Here is a 21,525-nt window from a genome sequence, read left to right on the forward strand (position 1 = left end):
GTTCAACTCACAGCAACCCTATCTATGCACAACAGAACGAAATACTGCTCAGTCCTGCGCCATCCTTAAAATCGTTGTTATGCTTGAGCCCGTTGTTGCAGCCACGGTGTCAAAAACTGAGGAGGAGGGAAAACGTCCTAACTCACTGACCTGGGTTCCTTATGTGGGAACACATGGCTCTACTTGCCGTCTGGCTTGGTACCATCCAGTGCTGTAAGATGACTCCCTGGTGCCTGATATTTCTGGTATCTTCTTTAGTGCTGTCCTTAAAAGACCTATTTGGAGACATATGATGATATAATTTCTGAATCGAAGCCTGGGTCTCTGGTATCTCCAGGTAGCACTAGCTTGGCTATCTGGCTGCAGATCAACTAGCTTTTTCTTTGGTCTCAAGATGACCAGACCACACCAGTGGTACTGTGGAGTCCAAGTAGCAATGGCTGAAGCATAACTTTTTGCTTACCTAATTAGTAAAGCTTTTTTAAAGATATAATATCTACTTTTATTAAGAAACAAGTGACATCATTCTCTTACACTGCTTATATGAGAATAAATTAGTTAAAGCTTTCTGGAAAGAAATTTGTAGATATGAATCAAGAATATTTGAACTAATCCTATTTTTTTTATCTAGTATTTTAACATCCAGCAATCTATCCTAAGGAGCCCTTGTGGCTCAGTGGTTAAGCACTTGGCTGCTAAATGAGAGGTCAAAGGTGCAAACCCACCAATGGATCTGCAGAAGAAAAGACCTGGCAATCTGCTCTAGTAATGATAACAGGCTACGAAGCCCTATGGGGCAGCTCTACCCTGTCCTATAGGGTTTCTATGAGTTGGAACCCATCTGACTACACCTAACAACAGAAATTTATCCCAAGAAAAGAGAACCTGTCATAGATGATTGTCCAAACTGTTAATTGTAGCATTATTATAGTAAAATCAAGAACCAATCAAATATGCCAAAAACAACAAAAAACTGCCACTGAGTCAATTCTGACTCATAGCGACCTGATAGGACAGAGTAGAATGGCCCCCATTGGGTTTCCAAGGAGCAGCTGGTGGATTCAAGCTGCCAGGCTTTTGGTTAGCAGCCAAGCTCTTAACCACTGCCCCACCAGGGCTCCGTGCCAAATTGAAAAAAAAAAAAAAAACCATTGCCATCTAGTCCATTCCAACTCATAATGACCCGGTAACACAGCATAGAGCTGCCCCATACAGTTTCCAAGGAGTGCCCAGTGGATTCGAACTGCCAAATAATAGAAAGATTAGATTGTTTTTGGTAAATTCATTTGAAGATATTCTAGCTAAGCATTATGATGGTATTTTTAAGGCTACCTAATATAATAGGAAAATGTCAATGCTACAATAGCAATTGAAAAATTCAGGATATAAATCACATAAAATTTGACCCCAGTATTTCAGAAATAGATATGCATTGACATTTTTGGAAGACAATGCACTAAAATATTTACAACGGTCACTGCTGAAAAATTGGCATTGTGGAGAAAATATTTTGGCCTGTGTCTGTTTAAATTCCTTACAATATTCATACATAATGTGTTATTAACAGATAAACTCATTGTGTAGAACAAAACTCTAACTCACAAAAAAAAGACCAGATTTACTGGTCTGACAGAGACTGGAGAAACCCAGAGAATATGGCCCCAGACATCTTTTTAGCTCAGTAATGAAGTTGCTCCTGAAGTTCACCCTCAGCCAAAATTGGACAGGCCCATAAAAAAAAAAAACAAGACTAAAGGGGCACACCAGCCCAGGGGCAAGGACTAGAAGGCAGGAGGGGACAGGAAAGCTGTAATAGGGAACTCAAGGTTGAGAAGGGAGAGTGCTGACACGTTGTGAGGTTGGCAACCAATGTCACAAAATAATATGTGTACTAATTGTTTAATGAGAAGCTGGTTTGTTCTGTAAACCTCCATTTAAAGTTAAAAAAAAAAAAACTCATGTTACTCTACGTACTAGTTTCATTATTCCCTGGGAATCTATAAAATAAAAAGTTTTTTAAGCACGTAAATCTCACACAAACTGCTGTTCTGATAGACTCACTATGTGTTGTTAATATCTGCTTATAACAGAAAGTATGACCATTCCTTTAGACAGATGACAGAAGCAAAGGATTTCTGCTTCTTCAGATGTCAAGTATCAGGCAGAAACAAATCTTTAAAAAATGTATCAGTTAGTTTCTATTTATTCATTCATATTTATTGAGTGCTTACTATATGCCAGGCACAGTGTGGCAGTTCTACTCTGTCCTATAGGGTTGCTGTGAGTCGGAATCGATTCGATGGCAGTGGGTTTGGTTTTGGTTGGTGATACATGCTGGAAAAACAAGGATGACTAAAACTCTCTAAATCCCTTCATCCAGGGTGCATATATTGTAATGGGAAAATAGGTAACCTACAAGTATAAATTATGATAACTGGTGTGAAAAAAAGAAAAGAACATAAAGAGAAAATATAACAGGAGGATTTGATATAATCCAAGGAATAATTATTTTCAATAAAATACTATAATTTCAAAGGAAGATCATACACTGATGATCTTTTGTGAAGGCAAAATTTGATTTAAATAGTACTATTGATACTTTCTGCTACACAAGCATGGGGGTGTTATTTAAATTTTCTGAGTAGTAGTTTTCTTACCTGTAAATGAGAGGTAATTTTTTTTTTTTATTGATACTTTCTGCTACACAAGCATGGGGGTGTTATTTAAATTTTCTGAGTAGTAGTTTTCTTACCTGTAAATGAGAGATAATAGTATTGACCATAGTGAATTTTGTGAATACTAAGTTACACTTAAAATGCATTGTACAATGCTTGGCACATAATACGAACTCAATAAAAATTACTTATCATTGCACTGCCCTTATTAATATTTAAAGCTAGTTGGTACATAATGAGGCTAAGAAAGCGTGCAAATAATAAGAAGAGACTGAGCTGGTGACCTGTACCTCTGGACAATCTGCAGTGCCGGTACAAAGGCGAGCACAAAGACGGAAGCTCTGAGGTCAGTACAAGCAAACGCAGATGATTAAGTGAACACAGGGCCGTATAGCAGAGGATTAAGTGAAAAATATTTTAATTACCATAGTAATGGAGAAATGGCAAATAATAAATAAAGACAGGCATAGTGAGACATGCTACTGTTGAAGTATGAATAATATTCATTTGTGATGTTTGATGAGGCTGTTTTCAGTTTGTTTTTTAAATCTTTATTCTCATTACAGCAAACATCTCCTAAAAGTAGATCTTTAACTAAAATTATATCCTTTTCCAACCTGTGTTACGTAGAAATGCTTTTCTGATGACAAGGAAAAACAATGAAGAATGTCAAATGAATGTTTTGGCTGGTGACTCTCCATGTATTCTCCACCTTCTAAGAGGAAGGAACAGGGTTATCTGTCATTTGCATTGCCAGTGAAGAAAGGAAGTCTGAACACTTTTTTAAGTGACAACTGAAAAAAAACCTGATAGAGTATTTGAAAGTCACGCTAATCTTTGTGGAACACAATGAAATATTGACGCAGTAAGCTCAATGTAATGGTTTTCGTACGTTAGTAAATTAGACCAGCCTCTATTGTACTCTTGTATTATGATAAGAAGAGGCAACGTTTGTTGGGTGCTGATCTGGGGCCATGAGCTATCCTAGGCATATTGTACATAATAAGTTACTTATCTCCAAAACTTGAGAAAACAGTTACTAATATTCCTCCCCATTTCACAGATAAGTAAACTGATGCAGAAAGAAAGTAACTTTTCCAAGGTCACACAGTCAAACATTTAAAACCAAACCATAAATTCCAGTCTCCAGGACTACTCAGGACATTTCTATTCTCCACTCCCAAAATTTAAAGAAAAACAAACAAATAACAAACAGAAGAAAAACGTAGCAACTTGCCAGTTTTAACAATTTATTATTAATTCATTGTACAATAAGGAGACTTTGTCCAATTTCATGGAATAGGGACACCAGAAAACAGGCCTGATATTTTCCTTTTCCTTCTATGGATTCATATGGCATGATAATAATGACAATAAAGCAAAAACAGATAATAACACCTAGAACAATGATTTGTATATGGCAGATGCTTAATAAATATTTGTTTAACAAGTTACTAATAATTGAACATTTCTTACATGTCAGTCTTATTTAATATTATTTTTACCATTTTACAAATGAGGAAATTTGCTCATTGTGAAGTTAAGTGATTCTTTTAAAGGTCAATTACAAAGTGGTAGAGTTAAGATTTAAATGTAATTTTCTTACCTTAGTTCCAACAAAGCCTTCTCTGTCGAAATTTTATACAAAGAAGCCAATCCTCTCCTGATATCTCTATAGTCTACAGGCTGGAAATAGATTTCTGGCAGATACTCGTTTCACAAAATTATAATAAAACTACCTCGTTTGTTTTGTAGAATTTGCTTTTAAAGCTTAAATAGCATGTACAAGCACTTTGTGATGTAAAAAACTTTGTGCAGGATTTTATCTCATTTGATAACAGTGTCTCTATGAGATAGACTGAGATGAATTATTATTACTCCCAGTTTAACAGGTAAGAAAAGTGATGCTGGGAAAGGTTAGGAGCTCTACTCAAGTTCAGGCACTTAGCTGCAGAGACTTTAACCCATCTTCCGACTCCAGGCAGTTCCCACTGCATTACTCAGCATTTTTGCTAATGCTAATCAGATTAATAGCAGACAGTTCGAGAGTGCTTCCTAATGTACAGTAGAACTGTCTTAGATGGGGCTCCCTCAGAAGCAAATCCTCGTACAAGGATATGGTTTGTTTTTGTTGTTAGTTGATGTTGAGTCAGCTCCAACTCACGGTGACATCATGTATAACAGACCGAAAAGTTGCCTGGTCCCGTACCTTCTACATCGTCATTGGTATGAATGTTTGTACGTTGAGGACACGGCCCATGTAGTTTATTTGGAGAAGCAGAGGTTGCTGTTCGGGGGAGGGTAGTGGTTGCCATGGTGTGCTGCCCAGGATGGAAGTACTAATTTCTCAGCTTCTGGGAGTGTTGCCAGCTGACAGATCTCAGCTGAGCCCCTCTCTGGGATTTGCCCTTGTTTGAAAAGAGCTGGGTTATTAAAGGTCACATCACGTTCTTGGGGACAGCCATCCACTAATGACTAGTCAATGCAGGAGTAAAAGGCCTATCCCCTTTGCCAAAATGTTTCCCAGTGTCAGGGATACTTTGAAGGGCTTTCCCAGATTTAGAAAAACACATAGAATGGGCTAAAGCCTCTTTTGGGAATGCATTACAGTTCGGCTTTTCTCTCTGCACAATCCTGCTTGCTTAATTCTCCCCCGGACATGTTAGCCAAGAGAGCATTCCTTACTGAAGTTCTTCTGCACAAATCTCTGTCTCAGAGTTTGTTCCAAGGGAACTGGATCTGCTACCTTGGGTAGAGTCTGAAAAGGAAGACTGTGGAATGGGAGTTTGAGCTAGATCCCCCGATGAAAGGCTAGGAAGGCAGGCCACATCAGACTGGTAGTGGATGAAGCACCGACAGCCCCTGACACGGGGTGGTGTGCTGTTGTTAAACATTTCACCCGTGATGAAGTGGTATGATGTACTAGTGAAAGTGAGTGCACTGTGACTGCTGTGTCTGAGATATCTGAGAATTGTAGGGAAAATATAAAGACTATGGAATTGAGTGTCCTTTGGGGTAATTGCTGCTTTGAAGATGCATATGGATTATCACAATAAAGACATCCAGTAGATAACTGGAACTCAAGAGAAATGTTGGTTCAGGAAATGGGTTTTTTGAGGTATCTGCATATATTCCTGTCCTTGGAGAGGGACATCATGCTTGGTAAAGTAGAGGGTCAGTGAAAAAGAGGAAGATCCTCAATGAAATGAACTGACACAGTATCTGCAAGTCTGCAACAATGGGCTCGAGCATTGGCAGCGATTGTGAGGATGGCGCAGGACTGGGCAGTGTTTCCTTGTTGTACTTAGGATCGCTATGAGTCGGAACTGACTCAACGGCACCTTAAAACAACAGCAGCTTATATAAAAAGAGGTTGAAAAGGTTCACTTGTATTGAAAAGAGGCTGTCAATGGCAGGACCCTCTAGAACATAAACCTTAAATGCATAGGGGGATTAGGAGTACTCTGAGAAGAAGATCAAGAAAGAATTGTTACAGAAGTGAGAAGAGCAGGGAAAAGATACTGTGCCAGGGCCCAAGGGAACAGAGATTTTACCTGAGGAAGTGATAGTCCATTGGATGAGGACAATAACAGTACAGCGTTTGGCAATTAAGAGGCTATTGCTGATATCACGAGCCCTTGCGGTACAGTGGTTCAGAGTTCGGTTGCTAACGAAAAGATCAGCAGTTCGAAAGTTCGAATCTACCAGCTGCTCCTTGGAAACCCTATGGGACAGTTCTACTGTGTCCTGTAGTATCTCTATGAGTCAGAATCGACTGGTCAGGAACAGGGTGCTCATCTCATAAAACTGAACTGGATATAAGTATACATAAGATTATACTGGGAGTGTGAGGGAATTGAAAAAGTGAGTAAATAATGTACACGAACCATGCTTTCAAAAAGTTTAGTCAGAAAGAAGAAATAGGAAGAGATTTAATGAGTAGGTAGGGTACAGTTCCAGAGAAGAGGGGTCAGTATGGGCAAGAGAAAATGTACTAAGACACTAACATGTAGATGATTGAATGCTAAGTGATCAGAGGTGTATCCTGAGGAAGGTTTGAAAATTCCAGAGACTATTAGGACAGCTACTCTCTAACAACAACAACAAAAGCACTAATGAGAAAAACTAAGCACGAACTACATCATAACTCGTGAGAAGTTTAAAATAATATTAACCCTAAAAAAGAAATAGCCTATTAATATTAACCTGAAAAAAAGAAATAGCCTAAAATATGAGACAGAACACAGGGGGAAAAAATGGTTATCTTAAAAACATAAAGATGGCAGCACTAGATCATAGTACCAGTTTTTTTAAAAAATATTTTACTAATGACTGTTGATATTTAAAAGTGAAATTACAGAAAATGTGGTAGGCTGGAACTTACATGACTACTTACTGTGTTTGCAAGAATGTTTTTGTATTTGTTTGCTCCCACAGAAAACCTTTGTTCTAATAAAGTGGGTTTTGATAAATGAGGTAATATGTTAGATGATTTGGACTTCTCCGAACAAAGCATTACATAAATCTTTGGTATTGTTTGCTAAATTAGGCTTGCTTGGTGTTCATTTGGTTGTGATCGTCTTAGACCTCTGCAACTGCCGTCAGCTACAGGAAAGAATTCAGCGTCAACAAATCTGGGATTTGGAGTGTTATATCTTGGCAGAAAAGTCTTAAATATTAGAAGAAAAAGTGGCGGGAAGTGCAGATCAAGTCTTCTCTGCAAGCCAATCTTCTCCAAAGCCAATGTTCCTTGCTTGGCCTTGCGAAATTACAGACTTGATTGTGTCCAGAATATTCCTTAGACTGAGGCTGGCCAGATTTTAACTTGCTTACTTTGGACACAGCATCAAGAAAGATCAATAGCAAGAAAAGGATGTGTAGAGGGAAGCCAAAAAAGGAAAATCCTCAATGTCATAGACTGGCAAAGTAGCTGCAACAATGGACTCAAACACATCAAGGGCTGTCGAGATGGCACAGGGCCAGGCAATGATTTCATTTTGTTATTCATAAGTTGGAGTTGGCTCGAGGACAACCGAAAACAACGACATTGTGCCCAGATTGTCCCGGTGAAGGTGGTTCTCCCATCACAGTGTTTGCTAACGGCACGGAGGAACAGATTAGCCTGGGGGATCACAGTGTCACAAACTCTGCAGTCCCTCTGTCTAGCTCTCCCCAGGCTGTCTCACATGTATACCTCATCAAGAGCTAGTTTTGTGGTTGAAGAAAATGCGGGTAGTTTAAAAGTCCTTCTGTTACCTCATAGTCAAAGATTACAATCCTACTGATTTCATTACCTGAAATTAGCAAACTCATTCTTGTATCCTATTAAATTTTTTCTTATATTATTTCGATTGTGGTTTTGTTCAAGTGCCACATCGTAAGGAATATGATGGCAATAAATCCTGTGACTAGTTGTGCACATATTTTTAGACTGCATATAATTACTAATTTATTTATTGTATTTATATTTTTTTAATGAAATTGTGTTCTGTAGTTCACAGACCTGGTCTATTTCAGATGGGAACAATTTCCTTTTAAATAGCATAAAACAGAAGGGGAAATATTGAGCAGCATGTGGGTTCAGATTTATATTTCCTAGTTTTATGGTATCCATCTCAAAGGAATCTTTAAAACCCACATGCAGTTCTTGAATAATGCTTGGACCATAAGGAAAGGAGAGAGTTATTCTCAAGCACACATGGGTATTCGATTCTTAATTAATGGCTCTGCATCACAGAGAGCTTTTTTTTTAATATATATATTTTCTTGTGATTTTGGAGAAAATTTACATAGCAATTTACATTCTCATTTAACATATCATTATTATACATATTATTCAGTGGCATTGGTTACACTTTTCACAGTATGTTAGCATTCTCATTGTTTCCATTCTGTTTGTTCTGTTTCCATTAATCTGGCTTCTTTGTCCCGTTACCTTCTCATCTTTGGCTTATGGTAAATGTGGACTGTTAGGTCACATTTTGATGATTGTTTAGAGGAACACAGTACTCATGATATTTATTTTATGAGCCACTATGTCTTTTGGCTGATAGGTGATCACCAGGAGTGGTTTGAGTTTTAAGTTTAAAGGGCATCCCAGGGCAATGGTCTCAGGGGTTCCTCTTGTCTTTACTGGTTCAATAAGTCTGGTCTTTTTCTAGGAATTTGAGTTTTGTTCGACATTTTTCTTCCATTCTGTCTGGGACCACCTAATGTGTCCCTGGTCTGTACTGGTAGCCTGGTACCATCTAATTCTTCTGGTCACAAGGTAGGTGAGGCCATGGTTTGTGTGTAGTATTAGTCCTGTAGACTAGTGTCTTCTTTGAGTCTTTGTTTTCCTTTATTCTCTTTTGCTCCAGATGTGTAGAGACCAATAGTTGTATCTTAGATGGCAGCTTGCAAGCTTTTAAGACCCCAGACACTACTCACCAAGCTAGGATGTAGAACATTATCTTTATGAGCTATATACGCCAATTGATTAAGTTGCCCCCCAAGAACAAAGAGCTTCTTCAATTTGCTTTCAATCAACAGCTCTGTTATTCTTGGACATTTGCTCCTAGTCCTGTCACATTTAACATGCAGGAGAATTTTGAGTGCCTCCCGCTATGATGACTGGGCACTAATTAGTGTATCTGAGCCAGCACTGAAGCATAAGTTAGATGGTGCATTGATGTGCCAGGACCATTCCATTATTACCTGAGAGATTGGATTAAACAATTTAATCTTCCTGAATGTTACCAATCATCTAATTCATTGTGAGAATTGAGACAGATATTGTGTGTAAGAAACGTGCACAATGATTCTCAGTTAAGACAATAAAAGTTGGCTCCAGTCTCCATTTTTGCTATCCTTTTGCTTTACAGTTTCCTTGGCTGTTGTGAATGAAATATTTTGAAGCACCGTAGGAAAATGTATCATATATTTCAAAGTTAGTTACAATTTCACAAATGCAGTGCCAAAACTAATTAGGATTGCTGCCCCACCCACACTGCCCAAAGAAAGGTGTACACAGAGAAATTGGAGAATCACAATTCACTGATCCAACTACTTGATGAAGGTCCTCAATTAGTCCTTCTCTACCCAAATATTGGATTGAATTGAGGGGCTCTCACTATCACACGGTGGTTCACTCACAAATGTTGTCTGCCATTTTTTCTTTCTCTTAATCAAGTTCAAATGAATCAATTAAAAATAACTTTTCAGAGCAAGAGCCGTTAATTGAGAAATGAATTAGGTAAGCTGAGAATTGCAGAAGTATGTGTTGTGTTTCCTCATTCTGAGGTTCTTATACTCTGTATGTACCTCTAGTTTGGTGCTGACAGAGTAGCTTGTATCAGATTCAAGCGCCTATAAAACCTAACCTATAAAAGATAGCAGAAATAGATTTAAAAAAAAAAAAGACTATTCGAAGGCATTAAAAAAGCAACCAATGCAGCCAGGGCTTCAGGGTCTATGATCCTTGAGGCAAGAGACTCACAGTAGGTGAACTCCATATTCATCCCGGATTTTTCTTCTGAGGACATTTTTCAGACTCAATGCTATATAGTATGGGGAGCTTCATAAAAGATAGAGTTATCTGTTATTGGAAGCGTTAAACCAAAGGATGGATAGCTGCTTCTCAAACTTTCCTTAAATGAATGTATCCATGTCAAATCTAGGTACTTGTAAACTTCTGTGTTTCTAGGATGTTCTGTCAACAATATATAGGATATATTGTAGAGGAGAGAGTTTAATGTCAAATAAAGTAGGTAATCTAAACACTAAAATATAAGGACCTAGGCAAGACTGTTGACATTGGCCGTGGTAAGGACACGGAAACAAAAAAAATTTTCTGAAAAAAAGCCAAAAGTTTTGGTAGCTTTCCAGATTTAGAACATGAAGTAGACAAGAGGTTTTTAAATATTGTGTCTTAATACTCTGGAAATGTAGGATTAAGTGGCATAATATATGTGAAAACCCGCATTCTGCATTGCAAAAGATTGTTAAATACTTGCTGTTACACTGGTTTTTGTATATATTTTCACTTTGTGATTTCTAATAGTACTATTTTTCTCTAGAAGCAGTCATTTGTTCTATAAAATTTTCTACTTCTGTAATCTGTCCTACTGAAAAATGGCAATAACCCATGTGTGAATAATAGAAATTTTTCATTATTTCTGCCTAATTCAATTTTTAGCTTTCTCAATTTGACGGAAGTTCAGGCTCATTATCCATCCTGGTAAGGTAGATTACTGCTAATATAACAGTATTACTTTAGTACGAAATTTCTAAAAATGGTATAATACTTCTCATGTCTGGTTAGACAGTTATTTTTTCATTGTCTTTCTGCTATTTGGCTGGCACTGTACATGAAACTAGGGCTATACCAGGAAACAAGGACATGAAATTTGCAATTTACATAGTTTTCTTTATAGTGTTTGGTAGGGAAAATAATAGAGCCCCCTAAGATGAGCCCTGGAGCCCTGGTAGACAGTGTTTAAGAGCTCGGCTTCTAACCAAAAGATCAGCAGTTCAAATCTACCAGCTGCTCCTTGAAAATCCTATAGGGGCAGTTCCACTCTCTCTTTTAGGGTTGTTATAATTTGGAATCGGCTCAACGGCAAAGGGTTAGAGTTTTTTTTTTGTTTGTTTGTTTTTTAAAGATATCCATATCTTAATCCTCAGAGCCCATAAATATGTTTCTTTATGTGGCAAAAGGGGCTTTGCACATGTGATTAAATTAAGGACCTTGAGATGGGGAGATTATTCTGGATTATCCAGGCCCAGACTGATTACATGGGTCCTTAAAAGCAGAGAACCTTTCCTGCTGGAGTCAGAGGGAGATGTGACTACCTAAGAATAGTTTCGAAGAAGGAGGAAGGGGGTCAAGAGCCAAGGAATGTATGTGGCCTCCAGAGTCTGGAAACAGCGAGGGAAGGAATTTTCCTATAGGACCTTCGTAAAGGAATGGAGCCAGGCCAACACCTTGATTTTAGCTCAGGGGTACCTGAGTTGTACATCTGACATACAGAACTGTAAAATAACAAATCTGTGTTGTTTGAAGGCACAAGTTTATTATAATTTGTTATGAAAACCATAATACGGTCATATTCTAATATGCGTACCCAATCAAGAACTTTCATATTCATCTTATTAATTTGGAATGTAGGCAGAAAAAAATAGAGTTCAAATATCATTGGCTTAAAACAGTGTTTTGTTCTTCTCATGTAACAATAAATCTAGAGATAGGCAGCAGAAGGTAAGTGCTGCTACACAAAGGTGTCATCCAGGCCCAGACTCCTTTTAGCATCCTGCTGTGTCCCTGGTGGCGCAGTGGTTAAGAACTATGGCTGCTAACCAAAAGGTCAGCAGCTCGACTCCACCAGCTGTTCCTTGAAAACCCTATGGGGCAGTTCTACTCTGTCCTATAGGGTCGCTACGAGTCGGAATCTACTCGATGGCAATGGGTTTGGTTAGAAGGTACATAGAAGAGTAATAGTGGACATTTTTCAGATGAAATTGAGCTGAGTCATGAAGGATGAGTAGAATCTTATCAGGGAGGCAACTCAAGGAGAGGCAGCTTATACAGGGGAAAGAGATCACAATAAATATTGAGTGTTGGGTGCTTAAATGCATATTATATATTTACAGATTTATGAGTATTTTGGTTCAGCTGTAGAACAGGGTGGTGTGTCTGGAGGAATGGTGAGATATGTAACTGTAAAGGTTATTAAAAGCCAGATTTGACTTATGCCATGACAAGGAGTTTCGGCTTATTTTGCAAATAATGAGGAATCCCACACTGATTGTAAACAGAGAAGTGTAATAATCAGATTTGCCTTTCAGAAAAAAAAAATTTTTTTTCATAGTGGAGAAAGCTGTAAAGAGGTGCGTTTAGAAGCAGGGAGACCAGGATGTTAGTTTTTGTAATAATTCGTGCCATTGAAGATGGAGATCTGAACACTGGCTATGAGACATTGTAGAAGGGAGGGGCAGATTTCTGGGGTAAGTACAGAATAGATTTGAAAATGAGGTAAGGGGAGGAAGAAGAAGAAGCTTGGACTGCTGGGGGGGGATAGTGACTATATTAGTGGAGATCAGAAATGGAGAATTTTTTCTTTGATGTCCTCATAGGGCATCCAATAAGCCACTAGAAAAACACTGCTATAGCAGCTGGCTGCAAAAGGTCAGCAGTTCGAATCCACCAGCCACTCCTTGGAAACCCTCTGGGGCTTCTACTCTGTCCTATAGGTTCACTGTGAGTTGGAATCAACTTGAGGGCAACAGGTATTTTTAGTAGCAGCTAAAAGTGTAAGTATGGATTAGATAAGAAATTTGTGAGCCATCAATGATAATAAAAGTTCACTAAAGTCCCAACAGGGAAAAAAAATCATTTGAAAAAAAATTCCTAATGCACTTTGTATGTAATCTGTGAGCTTCTTCAGAAACCCTCACGCTGTGCCTTACTTCACTGTATTCCACAGCTGCCCTTCAGCTGGGACCCTTCTTAGACCTCGCATACCTCTCAGGTGCCATGCATACCTTATCATTTTATTTACTCTTTTTAATTTATGAAATGCCCAAAACCTGATTAACTGTCACTACCAGAGGAAACGTTCGGCCCATTTCCCGATTAAGCTAAACTTTCGGATTGGTTTCCCTGTTTTATATCTATTCCTTCTCCAATCTTTCAATACGCAATGGCCTATAAATCTCCTTAAGAGTCTAGCTGGTTCTACTGCTACACCAACTTCCTTGGCCTGGTGTCAAAAACCCCGTGATCTCACGCCATTCGTCGCAGTGACTGCAGCTTTCTCCTTCTTTCTTCCTCCTACACGAACCTCTGCATCAGCGGGTTATGCGCAGGGCGTCCATGCTCATATCACCTCTCAGTCCTTGTGTTCACGCTTTCACTTCCAAATCGAATTCATCCAAGCCCTTGCTTCGCTCCTCGAAGCAGAAACGCTCAAGGTCTACCTCCTCCACAAAAGTTTCTCTGACTGCCCCTGAGATGGATTTTTTCTAATTGTTACCTGCCATTTGTTTGGGTCCGGCGTCATTTAAGGCTTTCTGTTGTCCCTTGATTGAGTCGTGTGTGTCTGTATCCTCCCTTCTCAGCCAGATGTGAATTCCTCCAAGGCAGAGCTCCTGTTTTACACTTGGTTTCTTTTTGTTCTTATTCAATATTTTCTACACGGTTGCTGGGCATCTAATCACAAAACTAGAAAGGTGGAAAGACTGGCAGTGGATCACTCCTTAAATACTATAGCATCTCAACATCCTTTCGACTTGGCTGACTATCATTTTCCCATGATGTTCCACGTTTAGGTTTCCAGGTGATGCCACACTCAATACTTATCACATACTGCTTATAGTTAAGCTTGATAAATGCCTAAGATTGAGAATTAAAGATTAAACCTTACCAGTCCTAACTTTTCTCTTTAGAATAGGCATACGTTTTCATACACTATTCCCTCTATCCTTTGCTCGAAAATAAATAAATCTCAGCTATTATTTCTATCAGCTTACTTTCTCTTTCATTTTTTAATTTTAATATTTTTTTTAAATGGACATGAGAGCAGCATGAGGGAGGAGAGGGAGACAGCATTTCCCCTAACTATGAACAAGATCTTCAACTTAAAAAAAAAAAAAAAAAATGTATAAAAATGATTCCAAACTAAGATTGGTTTTCTTTCAATGCGCTAATACACACTGTTTAGATGATTTACATCCTGAAGTCTGTCAAATCAAAGCCTCTGGGTAGACTCTAATCCATAAATTATTGACAGCCAAGCCAGTATTCGGTCCTTTGAGGCTCTTACAGTTTATTTTGTGAAGGTCTAAGTGCTTTTCTCTAATGTGTGGTTCAATAGGTGTATGATTCAGCATCAGAATCTACTTAGGAACAGCATGAAGGTCCATGTAACTCATAATTATTGGAAGAATGATAGCCTGAATAAGTCAAAATTCAAATTCATACTATTTTAAGGAAAATGCATTTTTATTTCTTTCTGTTATGACCAAAACAATTTTTCTTATTTTATCCATCAACAAAATGAAGTTATAAATGAAAACATATAGCAAAGGAAGTTACCTGACATTGTTTTAAATAAAGCAATGGAATAACTTTAGCATTTTGATATAACTTCCTTAGGAATGTTGTCACCAAGGTCCCAAGTGGCAGTAGAGTCTTAGGAGGCTAATGGCTGTGGATTTAAACTTTTGCATCCTGTTTTAACTATAACTAAAAGTGACACTTCACTCTCGCATTGCTACTTTCACAACACCTTTTACTTATTACACAAACCCAGTTCCTGACTTCAGTGCTTCACATCCTAGGATACATGCATTAGAGAATCTTTGATACTTAATTCAAAATAACAAGGTTTTTAAAAGACTGACTCACACATAGCCAGGCTATGCATGAACACATATACAAGATTTTTTTTTTTTTTAAGGAATTTATCAATGTCTTAAGGCTGCTGTACTAGAGATTATACTTGGAAACAGGTTTGTAAGCCTACAGAGAGAAATGGTACGTCAGAGCAGTTAAGAGCATGTGATTCAGTGTCAGACACACCTGGCTCTGAGCGTTGTCTTGTTCACACATTAGCCGTTTGGCTTTGGGCAAGTTGCTTTTAACTTTTAAGCTATGGTATCTTAATCCATAAAACCTAATAAGGAAGTAACCACCTGCTCTGTCTGTTGTGATAATTGAATTTAATAATGCAGGTACAGTGCTGGCACATATTAAGCGTTCAATAAGAATCAGTCATTGTTATATAGGCTGACACCAAGTACCTTCTCTCCACGTCACTGGTACAGATACTTTCTCTCTAATAATGTCTTTAAACTGCACAGATAATAACAAAAATAAAAATATTAAGTTCTTATCTAGGGACATTCTGGTACTTTAATGTATAGGCAAACATCACTTGTTATTTTTTAGTTATTTGGTGCTTCTATTAATTGCTGGCAAATGTCGCTTCTTGATAGTTTAAAAATAACCTAAATTGGTCAGTGCCATCCATGATAAGATTTTGGTCCCTTTTATTGTCTTTTTTGGTAGTAAACTCCTTCAAACGGTAGACTTAAGTCAAATCTAGCTTGATATGATAATAAATCCAAATTAATGGAGTCCAAATATAGATTTTTACCTTGATTTATCTCATGCTCTATTATTGCCACCACCCATTTATGTTAGCTCAGCTTATTAAATAGCCTTCCTTTTTATGACAAAAAAATACTAGTCCTAGAAAGTGTTTTTATTCTCATTTCCATTTATACTACTGGCAAGCTTTTCCTACGTTAGAAAAGGCTTAGAATATTCTTACTCATTCACTGTGTCCTTTAAAATATAGACCAAATTAACCCCAAGGAAAGGGGCCCTCTTGCCAATAACTATGAAGCTGCTGCAGTGAAAACAATCTAGTCTTTGAGCACTCATATGCCTCCATTGAGCACTGGTTCTGTACTTGGACTATGCCGTATGCATTGTACATCTTGGGCAGTAGTGAACTGGAAATGGAGCCAGGAGGAACCTCTTCAGAGTGGCCATCAAGTCAAGTCATTGGTCCTCAAATACACATGGAGTCATTGCTGTAAAAGCTCTTCATATGTGCCCCCTTTTCTTGATTTTACTTGAGGAAACTGCTACTATCATTATTAAAGTATAATAGTGCTGTTGTTCTTAGTTGCCACTGAGTTGGTGCCAACTCATGGAGAACCCATGTGGAAACAAAAACAAACAGTTTATCAGACTCTAGCACCGTGTCTGCCATGTCTAACTGTGCCAGCAAAAGTCTGGGGCGAAAGAGCTACTGAGTGCTCTGGTGTGAAAACAAATGATAACTCGTCCTTGACTACCCTCACCAGAGCTCCTCACTGCATGTCAGCTCCCTGCTCTACAACCCTGCTGCACGCTGACTCCTGTCTCTGTGCTGGCAATTTCCACATCTTCCTGAGTTAGGAAACATGGGAGTGTATTGTATGCCCTGCGAATTACCCAACGTTGGTTTGCACTAAGGCCAAGTGTTTTTAAAAGGCAAGATATCTCATGTGAGCCTGGATCATACCATAGAACATGTTTCAAATATAGCTTCTCTGATCTGTGATTTAAATTATTTCAGAATCTCAACTTCCATTCAATATAATAAGCATTCACAGAGGATAAGTCAGGAGCAGAGATCTGAGATCTGTGCTGAAGACTGTGAAGGCTACAGAGTTGTAGAAGGTATGCTCTTGATTTCCTTCTAGAGACTCAAAAAACCATGAAGGATCAGATTAGAGAAATGCAAAAGTCCATGTAACTGCACACAAACAACTTTTGTATTGTCAAAAAAATAAATAAATGGGGAGGAGCCAAGATGGTGGCTTACTCAAACACATCATACCATCCCTCTACAGCAAAGACCCAGAAAACCGAGTGAAACAAATGCACATAACAATCTTGAAACCCTGCACATCACAAAGGAAGGATAAAGAGCTGAAATGAACACCTACTGAAAGAAAAAATTGAATGAATGCAGCAAATGAGGAGTAACACAGAGAGGAGGGGTTCTGTCAGCTGTCCTGGCTCAACATGTCCAAACTGAGACAAAGCCAGTAATGACCCTTGGTGAGGAGCACCAGAAAGCAACTTGGCTTCATTTCCATAAGAGACAGAGAAACTGTATAGACACACCTGTGGGTGAGTGGATCAAGATCTGGATCCAAGGAAGGAAAACACAGAAAGGAGGACAAAATTTCCAGGGATCCTGCCATCCATAGAGTAGGGACAGAGCCAGGATCCAGAGTCAGGTATATTCACAAGTGGTGGTCCCTGACCTTTGGGGTGAGTGACATGCATGAGGTAGTGGATCCACAGAGTGTAAGTGAAAAGCCCCCCACCCAACCAGACTCTGGGCACCCCCCTGCCTTGTACTTGGTTGGGGACAAGTCCCAGCTGCTGGCAGATGGGAAGTGTAAGGGCCCTCATGTTGGCTAGCCAAAGGGACACACTCCCCTTCCTCTCACCCTCCTGATCAGAAGCAGCAGAGGGTTCCATACTCTAGCCACCCCATCAGTTGGAGATCTTAATACAGTCCCTCCCTTCCCCCTCTCCCAGCCTGATTCACCACTCCCCCTGCCCACCTGACAAGTGGTGGACACTCACCTGCCCATAATTCACCTCCCCATCTGACGAGTGTCAGTACCACATGCTCATGCACACCCCCACCTGCCTCCCACACCTTCCCTGACCTGACAAACAGCAGTAACCACACAACTGCCTACCACCCACCCTCCCAGAACTGGCTGGTGGTGGTGACCGCATGCCTCCATGCATGCCTGCCTGCCCCTCACCTCTTTCCCCCAACCCATCAAGTGGTGGCTACCATGCGAGTGAGCACGCCTGCCCACCATCTATCCCACTACCCATCCCCCCAACTCAGTGAGTGACAGTGACCACATAATTGTTTGCGTGCCTGCCGACCATCCTTACCCTCTCCCCTGATCTGACAAGTGGCAACAATGGCACTGCTGCACATGCACCCACTCACTACTCATCCATCCCTGACCCAGTGATTGGATGCAGCCACATCTGCCCCCTGGCCTGGTGGCAATCAACACCTCCACTACCTCTCCAAACAATGAGCGAAAGCGACCGCACCCCTGCTTGCCTGAGACATCCACCATATGCTCCACCCCACCCACTCGATGAGTGCCACCACCCTCTCCTGTGCCACTGGATCAATGACAGTTGCCCCACACCACCAGCAAATAGTAATGGTGCTGACACCCCCAACTGCTACCCCACCCACCCAGAGACAGGTGTTGAGTGCCCCAGTGCTGCCAAACTAGCAACTGGAATAACACGCCTGCCCTGCTCACCTGGATATAGCAAAACAAAATAAAACAAAAAATCGGGATGAAGTAAACAAACATACAATCAATCAATAAATACAATAACATGTTAATGCCTTGAAGACAATGGACAGTGTCGAATTACATAAAAAAAAAAAAAAAAAAAAAAAAAAAAACAGGACAAGAGGGCTCAAGCAAGTGACCAAGATAAAGGGCCAGAAAACCTTTCTGAGGAAGAATTGGCAGTGGAATCACCTGATAAGGAATTCAAAAGACTTACATTTAGGTCACTATGAATCAGAACTGACTTGATGGCAATAGTTTTGGTGGTTTGGTCATATTTAGGATCCTACAAGAAATCAAGGAAAGCACAGACAAAATCAAGGAAATACAGACAAAACTCTAGAAAAATTTGAAAAAAAAAAAATACAAGAACAAAATAACAAAATAGACTATTAAAAATTATATAAAAATGTAACTAGAAATCCAGAATATTAACAATAAAATTTCAGAAATAGATAAAAAGAGGACATAGTAGAATTGAATCAATGGAAGGCAGAGTCAGCAATACAGAGGATGAATTCTTTGACACTAATTTGTTGGAGGAACATTCAGAAAAAGAGTGAAGAAAAATGAAGAAAGCCTAAGAGTTACATGGAACACTAGCAAAAGGAATAACTGTGAGAGGAATTCCAGAACAGGAGGAAACAAAAAAAGGCACACAGAAAATTTTTGAAGATTTGCTGGCAGAAAACTTTCCTAATGCCATGAAAAATGAGATTTCCATCCAAGAAGCTCAACAAACCCCATATAGGATAGAGCCCAAAAGAAAGTCACAAATACATATCATAATCAAAATTTCCAAAACCAAAGAAAAAGAAAGAATCTTAAGAACAGTTCGGGAAAGATAAACTATCACCTACAAAGGGGAATCAGTAAAATTAAGCTCTGATTTCTCAGAAGAAGTCATGCTGGCAAGAGGGCAATGGGATGACATACATAAAACCATGGAAGAAAAAGAATTGCCAACTAATGATTATATATCCAGCAAAATTGTGTCTTAAATATGATAGGGAAACTAGGACATTTCCAGATAAACAGAAATTATGGGAATCTGTAAAAACCAGACCAACCTTACAAGAAATATTAAACCGAGTCCTTTGGACAGAGAACCAACAACATCAGACAATGACTTGAGATTAAGACACATGAAATCATCACCCAGATACCAACTAAGAAAAGAAAGTATCAAAAATAAAATAAAGTTAAAAAAAAACAACAAAAAAACCTGTGGCCTTTGAGCCCTTTCCAACTCATAACAACCCTATAGGGCAGAGTAGAGCTGCTCCACAGGGTTTTCAAGGAGTGGCTGGTGGATTTGAACTCACAATCTTTTTGGTAGCAGCCAAGTTCTTAACCACTGGAAAACAGGGAAGTCAATATGTAGATGATGAAAACTTCAAAATAAAAGGGGGAATAAATGACATAGTTACAGAACTTCCGTATGGAGAGGAAGTCAAGTTGATGTCAAGATATAACAGACTGTTTTAAACTTAGGATAGTAAAGGTAAATTTCAGAGAAACCACAAAGAAAATTAATAAACCTATTCGCCAAAATTAAAAAAAGAAGAAAACCACAAAGACTCAGTAAACACAAAATCAACAACAAAGAAATGAAAAGAAAATCCATAAACAAAAAGAATTCAGTACAGAAAAGTAAGCAAAACAAAAAACCATCAACACTTCAAAAAAAAGACACAACAAAATGACAGTAGTTAATTCATACCTATCGATATATGCACTGAACGTAAATAGGTTAAATGCATCAGTCAAGAAGCATAGAGTAACAGAATGGGTTAAAAAATTGACTCATTAGTATGTTGCTGTCTTATGCTGTGTTCTCTAGAGAAGAAAACCAGTAAAGCGTATAAATATACAGAGATATTTATATCAAGGGAACAGCTTATGTGATTGTAGAGGTTGGAATGTCCCAAGTCCTTGCATCAGGATAGAGGCCTTTCCCAATTCACAGAGCCTCAGATGCTGGTGAACCCAAGATTAGCAGGTCAGAGAGCAGGACTTCCTCTCACAGGCTGTGAAGTTCAAGGAATCCCCAAGGTCAGCAGGGAAGACCCCAAAGTTTCTCCTGATTCACATAGCTGCAAGGGCTGGCGAACCCAAGATCAGTAGGTAGGGGAGCAGGACTCTTGTTTGCAGGCTGTGGAGATCGATGAATCCCAAGATCGACAGGTAAGCTGCTAGCTCAAGTCCCAAGGACTGGAGGTCAGATAAGAAACAGCTGCTGGATCCTGAACAAGCCAGCAATCTTGGCAAGGTGAGCAGGCAGGAAGTAGGTGGTGGAAGGCAGAGAGATGAAGGCTGAGGGTCAGTGAGCAGCCACAGGCCTCACCCCCACCAGTACCACTCAGTAGATTCCATTATGTGAGTGATTACATATCAGATTTCAACAGGGAAGTGATCACAACATTATAAAACTGCCAAAACACTGAGAATCATGGCCCAGCCAGGTTGACACATAATCTTAACCATCATAGTCGCCCCTTGTCAACTTGACATCTGTATATACCTCCCCAAACCATACATAATCTCTGAATAAACACAATTGCAAAGTCATACGTGTGCCTAACATGATACAACTAACACATGTACAACTGAAAATGCACTAGCCCCATTTACATCTTATATTTTATAAGTGAAGAAAACAAAAATATATAATGTATACATGCAAAGCAGAAATACTCATAACAATTACAGTCCTCATTTCTGCAACTGGTCACATGGCTGTAACTGGTATTTCGAACTACCTTCCTCCACCACCGATTCCGTATTCCCTTTGCCCTTAGCAAGCACCTCAGCTGGTCGTGGTTCTTTGCCTGGGAGGGTGACCCAAACCTTCATTCCTGAAGGGTCTGGGCCATAAGTATTCTTGTCAGAATTGGGTTGCTGTGGTTTTCCACTGACTTTAATCACAGGACATGGTAGTGCTAAGAGAAACCCTAAGGGATCT

The sequence above is a fragment of the Elephas maximus genome, chromosome 10 (genome assembly GCF_024166365.1).
Source record: "Elephas maximus indicus isolate mEleMax1 chromosome 10, mEleMax1 primary haplotype, whole genome shotgun sequence".
Taxonomy (NCBI): domain Eukaryota; kingdom Metazoa; phylum Chordata; class Mammalia; order Proboscidea; family Elephantidae; genus Elephas; species Elephas maximus.